This window comes from Schistocerca americana, chromosome 7 (assembly GCF_021461395.2).
Source record: "Schistocerca americana isolate TAMUIC-IGC-003095 chromosome 7, iqSchAmer2.1, whole genome shotgun sequence".
In the NCBI taxonomy this organism is placed as follows: Eukaryota; Metazoa; Arthropoda; class Insecta; order Orthoptera; family Acrididae; genus Schistocerca; species Schistocerca americana.
This window is the reverse complement of record NC_060125.1, coordinates 228,682,450-228,690,008: the sequence shown is the minus strand read 5'-3', so window position 1 is coordinate 228,690,008 and position 7,559 is coordinate 228,682,450. Positions and strand designations below refer to the sequence as shown.

At 39.9% G+C, this 7,559-nt stretch overlaps 1 long non-coding RNA gene across 1 annotated transcript; it reads left to right on the top strand.

Moving 5' to 3' along the window:
* Positions 1-2,300: 2,300 nt before the first annotated feature.
* Positions 2,301-6,305, top strand: LOC124622577. The gene is made up of 3 exons (XR_006980655.1): positions 2,301-2,497; positions 4,569-4,683; positions 6,201-6,305. It is a non-coding gene; the product is annotated as an uncharacterized LOC124622577 (long non-coding RNA).
* Positions 6,306-7,559: the final 1,254 nt, after the last annotated feature.

The window sequence follows — 7,559 nt, the reverse complement described above, 5'->3', positions numbered from 1 at the left end:
CAACGCTTAGCTTTACCGCACACTTATTATACAGCAACTGCCAATTTGCTGGTGTTGGTAATAATAATAGTAATAATAATAATAATAATAATAATAACAGCACAATCGACGCAAAGTGTTCCAAACCGAACCGATAAGTAACGAAATCAAACTACAGGGACCCAGCCGCCAGCTATTGTGTTACACATTCATTTTGCTTGTAAAAACTGCATTTCATCACGACTTCTCCATAGTTGACTCCAAACTTCGTTAGCAACAGCAGCTGGCGTAGTTTAAATTTTGTCACAACGGTACAAGTTAACAGACCAGGTGATAATTTTTATGTTTCACAACAACTATAGATATGAATTTCTCGGGGGGGGGGGGGGGGGACTTTTCCCCCAGACCACCCCCTGAATTCATCACTGCTTGCAATAGAGAACAGTCTGGTTCACACAGAAATGGTAACTTCTATTACAAACACTTTTTGACAGTACGTAAATTCAAAGTTTTTAGGAATTACAGTAACGAAATTCACCCCAAGCTTGAAGTGGTCAGTTCCTATATTCTTTTCCGTCAAAGACTTTGAAGCGAAATACTTTGAAGACATGGTACGCAGAAATCAGTACTTATCAAACACATACAGTCCGTCGGAATTAACTCGCATTTGTTTAATTCTGCAGTCGCCGCAGCGCCTGTCCCTTGCATCGTAAATCGGAATAACACAGGCACCGCAACATCGTACAAAGTCTCTACACTAGCTCCTGGACTTACAAAAAGAAGCGAGCAGAGGACTTCAGTTTGTACATGTAGAGAGAGAAGATTTAATAAAATATTTTTGTTTCTCAACTAAAACGTGACTGCAACTGACATTTTATGTTTGCGTGTAGTAATATTTTTCTATTATGCTGCTGACAGATCATGAACGCAGTGCAAGTTTTATTGGCAAAAACATTTTTCATGTGGTACAATTACAGTTTGACAAATTGCAGTTTTTTTCCTTTACTTGTACTGTGAAACCTCGCTTCTTGCCACATTTCATGATTCTAGATCAACAGGACGTGTCCTACAGGTTTTTATGACTGGGTTCACGAGTATCAAAATATTTTATGGTATTATCTTATAGCGCTAAAGTTTTTCACCACCAAGTTACGACAAATCTCAGCATGTGATAGAAATTTCAACTTGATGCGTCTACCCATTCCTAAGCAAAATGGTTTTAACATTTCGACGACAGTCGGATAACAGTTGGCAAAAAAGATATTTTTTTCGTGTGATATAATAACAAATTAGCAATATTTAAATTTGCAAGACGCAGTATTTACAAAGGGGCAGGAGGAATCGTGACTAAACACTGTCAAAATACGAAACATAATCCATGAATAACGAATTACGCAAAACAGTTCGCCTTACCTTAACATCACAATACTTTTACCAATGTCCACAGGCTCAGCTTAAGTACACAAAAACACGTTTGGCACACAAAAGCAACTTGTCACAGTTCAGGACTAGGCAAATACTACAATGGTAAGGCCAAAATCGAGCTTATGCCACGGATTTTACCTGAGCACACACTGCAATGTTTGCAGATAACATGGCGTACTAATTTCGATCTGTGGCTGATTTCGACTGGCAGTCAGAGGAGACACACAATTGAAAATAAAAGTTAAAGTGCATGTCTAATTTAAATGACAACAAGGTTTGTGTGAGTATATCTTAGAAAAATAAAAGAAAAACCCACCGAGGATGCCGTTGCTGTGGTGAAACACGTTTGAATGTTAAAACAGAATTTTGTGTACTTGCAAAAAGGCGGACCAGTCCTTAGTTCATTATTATTTTCTGCTAGCGCGGGACAGATCTCGAAACTCCAATACAATATTTAATTAGCGATCGCATTTCTCGTGAGGCCGTCCTTCATACACAAAATAATTGCCTGCTTATGATAAAAATAAGTCCCTTATATGGTTGCAAAGACGAATTTAAAATACAGAAAAAATACTATATGATTTAATATTCCGCGAACACGAAAGAATCGCGCGATGGTTCACGATGACCGGCCCGGTTCAGACATAAGTAACACTTGAAAGCTATTGCTAGAGTTCGCAAACCCGTGCAGCTGTAGGTGCTGACGCCGCTTCGGTAAATGTTCACTGCTTCGAAAGAGTGAGACTGTTTTCCGCTTTCTGCTCGTAATCGTGACTCATGGCCGACCGCGGAGTGGCGTGCTACAGCAGCAGGGCACACCCCTTCCCCTCCTGATACGAGTGACGCTGCCTGTGGCTGGTGGCGGCAGCAGCGTAGTGTAATTTAGCGTGGGATTCCGCGTGAAGTTCACGGCCCATGCCGCGAGTGCAGTTCGCTGCGCACGGCACCAAGCTCACGACGCCTTCTATATATGCCGTGGCGGGCCGGCGGTAGGCATTCAGTCGTCAGCAGACGCCACTATCTCTCATTGAAACTTCGAGCCGCTCACCACAGCCAGCCAACATGCCTGACCCTTGCTGCGGAACTGGAGAAAGTAAGTTAACTTTGCCTTGCTGTTTGATACAAATGACGACTAAGTGCCGTTTACATCTGTTCTCAGTGACTGAGAGTGGCTAACATAAATGACTGTCAAGAGTGCTTAATCGTGTAGAGCACTTTTTTATTTAAAAAAAAATGGCTCTGAGCACTATGGGACTTAACTTCTGAGGTCATGAGTCCCCTAGAACTTAGAACTGCTTAAACCTAACTAACCTAAGGACATCACACACATCCATGCCCGAGGCAGGATTCGAACCTGCGGCCTAAGCGGTCGCGCGGTTCCGGACTGTAGCGCCTAGAACCGCTCGGCCACCTCGGCCGGCACTTTTTAATTCCTAGTCCTCTCTGCGTCTTGGTGAAGTCAAAGCGAGGGAGAAATCGTCATTGTTAGTCATCTTCTCTGGACAATCTGCGCGCGAATTCAGCTATCCCTAATTCTACTACAGCGGTGTATTCATGTCGTCAGATGATGACAGTTTTTTGTGTTGATTCTCCTCACGACGGCATCTGATGTCCAATATATTTTGGGTTCCAGCATTCAGGTGCCATCATCTACATCTGAACTCTTCTTCGATAGGTGCTAGTCGCTTTCCCAGTTATGTCTGAGATTTCGAAAATTTTCAAAAAATCATTTTGCAATATCCCACTAATGCCATAAATCTGTCACCATTTGTACTGCCCTACGCTATACACATACAAAGTTCCCTTTTATTCCAGCATGGGTGGTAAGTGTTCTCTGAACAATGTTTATAGACGAACTACCGTTTCCTAGCATTTTAACAATAAGTCCTAGCTTGCAATTTTCATTACCTACAACACAGTATAGCGGTAGTCACTCTTTACTATCGCTACATCTTGTGACTCCTAGGTTAGGGACACATAAAACTGTTTTATTTATCACAATAGACGAAGTATTCGTCATCGGCAACTTGTGTTTGTAGTTGAAATATTTCTCATACATTGTTCGTTTCGATCACTGGATTATCTTCAGATCTAAATAGTCGTATGAGCAACTTTCTTGTCTATTCAAAAACTCGTACACAATAGACTGGTATGAGTTTCTGACTACTGAGATCTGAAGGTGATCCAGATTGACCGAAACACGCAATTTAATTAAAAAAATGTGCGACTGAAACTGAACAATAAACGGAAATTTTTTTTTATATTATTTAATGATAAGTCGCAAACATCATGAGGCTGTCCTTTATGGACGAAAAAATTGTGTGCTTACGGATAATTTATAAAAGTCCCAAAGACCATATAACCAACTTTATTTGTAAATAATTACGCCAGCCCTTTTATGCTTTAAAAATAAGTACACAAGGCTACTTTCTTTCAAGCGAAGAGCTGCTGCTTTGTGGACTATGATTTGATATTACAATAATTTTATGTACAGTACCACTTCTTAGTAGTGTATAGGATACGTCAAGCAAGCTGCATCTAGCATGACACTCCTATTTTAGTGTTAATTTCTTGGAATCAGTTGTAATATGGTCATAAGAGATGATCTTTGTAGGCAGTGACGAAGAAAATAGTCATTTGGTTTATCAGTTTGGCTGTAATCTCGAACGCGTTGCAGGAACTTGTTAGTCATGTGATGGCGGTAATATTCATGAGATTACATTTCAGACAGATCGTTAAGGTTATTGTGAATCAAATCGGGTGCTTATTCTGAAATATTGCTGAGGCCGACTGCAGTAATAAAGTATCATTTTTTCGGTGCTATTAATCAATGTTGTTGCTGCATAGGAAGGTGAACAGTCAAGCTTCAAATTCAGCAGCTTTTGATGTTGAGATGGTTGTCTCATATTTCCATGGCTTGATCATCCCAGTGCTTACACACAGTATATTCTTACTGGTCTAGTCTTAACTGTCAGTCATTTACCGAAAGTGCGTCTTTATTTTACAAAATTACATGTTAACTTCAGCGACATCTAAATCTCTTGAAGCTCCTGTTTACCAGTGACTATCAGAGTTAGGGAAAAACACGTAAAATTCGCCGAGGTTGTCAGTGTTGTGCCTGTGTTTTCTGAGTACGTCCTGAAGTGGTCTGTTTTGTTTTCCAGCTTGCCAGGGCTCCAGCTGCAACTGCGGACCCTCGTGCACCTGCACAAACTGCGCGTCTGGCACCAAGGGCTCTGCCACCTCCAAGTGAATCACTGTTTCCTTAAGTCCAACACGGTGAGCACCAACGCAAAAGGAAACGTTTGCAGCTGCTAGTTCTAATATTAGAGTTAATGCCAAATACATTATTCACATTATCCGAATCACACCATATTTACACTTTTCTTCGGTGGTATACTAACATTTTCATAATTTTTTTATTAAGTGACATTGACACTACGTACATAATGAATTTCGTCTTGATATGACTACCATCGTTGGCATAACCTAACTTATATTATTTTCAAGTCCAAGTAGTGATATCAAATAATCGATACTAGCATAGAAAATAAATATCGAAAGGCTTGTTGCAAGAACGCCTTGAGATTTTCTGACTTGATTCAAAAGACATTCACAAAAGATTAGATGCCTCTTTTGCAGACATGAATCAATTAGTTTACTGCAATGATTATGTTCTATCGAGTCTCAGAGTACGTACTGAAATATTTTGCCTAATTTCTGCTTCTTTTCTGAAACTCGCTGCACACAGGTGAGGTGTAGAACTTGTGATCCAGGAAGTAGAGACACAAAGCAAAGGACCTCTTTCTGAAGCACAAAAGTTCCATATTATTATATGCTTCTAACATCACTTTTCTAATCTCACCATTGGTGGTCCTGAGATTAGGTACAAACCTTTATTACAACCACGTACCCTTGCTCGTTCACCCTCTCAATCGTCACGTTTCAAACACTTTCAAATGCAAACGAGCACACGTCTTTCCACTCAGAAATATGTTCAGCTTTCGATACAAGCGACAGCTTCTTGATGAAAGATGTGAACTTTGAAGTACATTAGATACGTTACATCTTGTTACCAAATAGCTGTAAAAGTTCTTGTGCGTCATGCACCTTCCTGCCTACTCTAGAGCGCTATTTCAGTGTTTGGAATTATCAGACAGGTCCGACAATAGACATTTTATGAATTTCGAGATGCAATGCTGCATTTTAACGGGTCGGTGTAGCCCATATGCAAGCATAACAGAAATGCTCGGGGAAATTAAAAGGCAATCCTAGGAAGAAAGACGACATAGTTCCCACGAAACTCTGCTCAGTAGATTTCGCGACTCAGATAATCTGAATTCGAAGAAGACTGTGTGACTATTATGCTGTCACCATTGTATATCTCGCGTAGGAGTTATGAGAGTAAGATAAGAGAGATGCTGGAATTTCAGAAAATTATCAAGTATTGTCACTAAATAAAAGTGCAGATTTCCAACAGTATACTCTCTACGTTGTTTAAATTGTTGATCCCGAAAAAGTTCGATTAGACTCACAGCTGCAAATATTTTAAAGAGATATCTCTCTAGCTGTTTCTTGCACTTCTCCGTGGTTAACCACAACACTTCATGGTTATGTTTTCTAAAATGCCCCTAGCTGAAAATCTGAGGCAGCAGATTTCTGCTTTTGCTTTGCTATTGGGTTTCAGAGTGTAAACGTTTGGATAAATGCTTTGTTTGTGAGCTGTGTAACCATGTATATGTTTTCCTTTTCGAAAGTATTCACTTCGCTCTAACGAATTATTTCTTTTGTTACAGGTGTGACAACCGTGTTGCTGCCTCTCTCTCTATTTAAATTTCACTGCACTATTTAAATGTTTCTTGCTGCATTTATTCATCAAAATAAAATGCTAAAAATCTAAATCTGTGTATCTTATTTGGTTCAACTACAGCTCCCAAGCTACGATTTCTTTTTCTATATTACGACTAAGCGAGCAAGTCGATATTCGTCTCCAGATACATGAAAGAGTAAAAGTTCGCTATAGGGCCTCGCAGTACAGCTAACCCATTGCTTCAGGCAAAATTGAAATGTGGAGTGAGGTAGGGAGGAAGAGGCAGGTTAAACTGAAAGGTAATCACTCACATGTGTCTGGGTGGTTTTTGTGGAAATCCACAGCTCGCAGAAGGCGAGTACACTGCTTGAGGTGCGATCCAACTCTGTGTGTAAATGCAGATTATCAGGAGATGCCCAGTAAGATGAGGTGATAACAAGAGTGTGCGAGTGAGGCTTGCCTGTAGCATGGTTGCACCAAACATGGAGAATCTGAATATTTCTGCTAAGAGATTACTTGCACAACTAATTTCCAGAAAAATTCAATAAACCCACACCTCTGTCAAATTCCTGTAATTTCCAGTCTTTCCACCAGGCCTGTCCTACAATATATGTTTTCAATAGACGCAGCTGCTGAATAAATACAGACACTGTACAGGCAATTAGTGGAAAAACTAAAAATGCTATATTTGAAAGCTGTAAGGCCAAAAATATAAATATCTTTGGGAGTTTGAGCACGTCTTTTAGGTTGCTACAATCAACTGATTACTTTTAGTTAAAAATTATGTCTTATGACACGTTTTGGCCTTAGCCCATTATCAGAACATCTGCCAAAATGAAACATGGTTCTCATGAATGCACAAGCGCAACAAATATATGATATTAAGAGTAAAAATACTTTAAAAAAAGACCAACAGTTAGGCTTACATATCATATAAAATATCTTAAGCATACTACTGTGTAGCAATCCTGACATTGATGCTTAACTGACGTCGAGGTTCTGTTTCAAAAACGGACTACTATTACTGGCTTCCAGGTGGTATAATCGCTTGGTTGTAGTGACATTAGAAACTTAAATGACAAGAAGATGGACAAATTAATTACAAAAATAGTATATGAAAAAGAGTAAATATAAGGAAAATTAAAAACAATAGGCAAAAGCGTTAAAAACAAAAGTACATCGATAAATCAGGTGCTTCGTCTGAGTGCTGATGGGAAGGGGATGAAGGGAGAATAGGGGGGGGGGGGGGGGGACAGCATACGGGGGCAGTCAGGGGCAGTCACACACCAAATGTAGCTCATTCAGTTGAGGACGAACAATACACAGCATAGTTGAACCTGACTTC